This window comes from Gadus morhua, chromosome 18 (assembly GCF_902167405.1).
Source record: "Gadus morhua chromosome 18, gadMor3.0, whole genome shotgun sequence".
Classification (NCBI taxonomy): domain Eukaryota; kingdom Metazoa; phylum Chordata; class Actinopteri; order Gadiformes; family Gadidae; genus Gadus; species Gadus morhua.
This window is the reverse complement of record NC_044065.1, coordinates 11,017,424-11,018,599: the sequence shown is the minus strand read 5'-3', so window position 1 is coordinate 11,018,599 and position 1,176 is coordinate 11,017,424.

Here is a 1,176-nt window from a genome sequence, read left to right as displayed (position 1 = left end):
GAGAGCTGAAGGACACTCCTAGGAGCCAAATGAGAGAGTAAACTAAAAGTAGGTTTAAAGTGTTGATTTAAAATTTTAAGTTGATTCAGCTTCCCTAATTACAGATGGCAGCGTCTTTCAAAGAAAAGGTGCTCGATAAGAGAAGGCTTTGTTTCCTGCTGATTTCTCTTTAGATTTTGGTACTGGACTAGTTCAGGTCCAGAAGACCAGAGGGACAGAGAAGATAAGAAGAACCTTATCATTGCAGGATTGTATCGGTAAGTAGCAGCACCATAGAATCGTCACTGTAGTTTGGATGAAATTCCAGCAACAAAAAGACTGCCATTGAGGGTTCTAGAATGCACCACTTGCCAAGCTAAAGTTAGCATTGCCAGATTAGCTCTCCCAGATGAGTCACCAGCTCTCCATCACCAGCCCATCTTCATTGAAGGTCAGCCAGAAGGTGATTCCCCGTGTGGCCTATCATAGTTGAACACTGCCAAATGTCCCTAGCATTCAAAAGTAATAATAAAGCCTGTTTTGCATATGGTGATATTTCATTTAAATCATCGATTCAATTTATGAATGTACCATTAACATAATGTTTCCTCCTGATGTTGAGAGGGGTAGTGGAAGTCATTACGGTTAATGGAGGACAATAGCAGACTGACTTGAGCAGAAAGCGGGAAGCCTGAAACAACAGCCAGTGTCAAATTGCAGACGAAGAAAGGCATTGAAGAATAAACCCTGGGATGAATTAAATGGTACATCAATGTAAGATTATTATTATTATAAGATTATTACATTTAGGTAATTTGACCTTTATCCAAAGCGCCTTACAACCATTCATTCATACATTTACACACCAAGTCAACCATGCAGGGCGACAGCCAGCTCGTCAGGATCAGTCAGGGTGAGGCGTCTTGCTCTGGGACACCTCAACACTCCTCAACCTTCTGAGATACTTTCGGACTTACCTTCTACATTACCCATCAGCCCTAATACTAATCAAATAAATAAATCGATAAATCGATCAAATCTATAAATCAATAAATCAATAAAGAAAAGGCTCTCTCCCTCTCTATCTCTCCCTTGGGTCATGGGGTGAAAGCGGGCGTGGATTAAAAACATGCTTACAGGTTTCTTTCAGCCCAGTAAGATGGGAGGAGTCCTCAATGTTTCGGAGATCCTCATGAA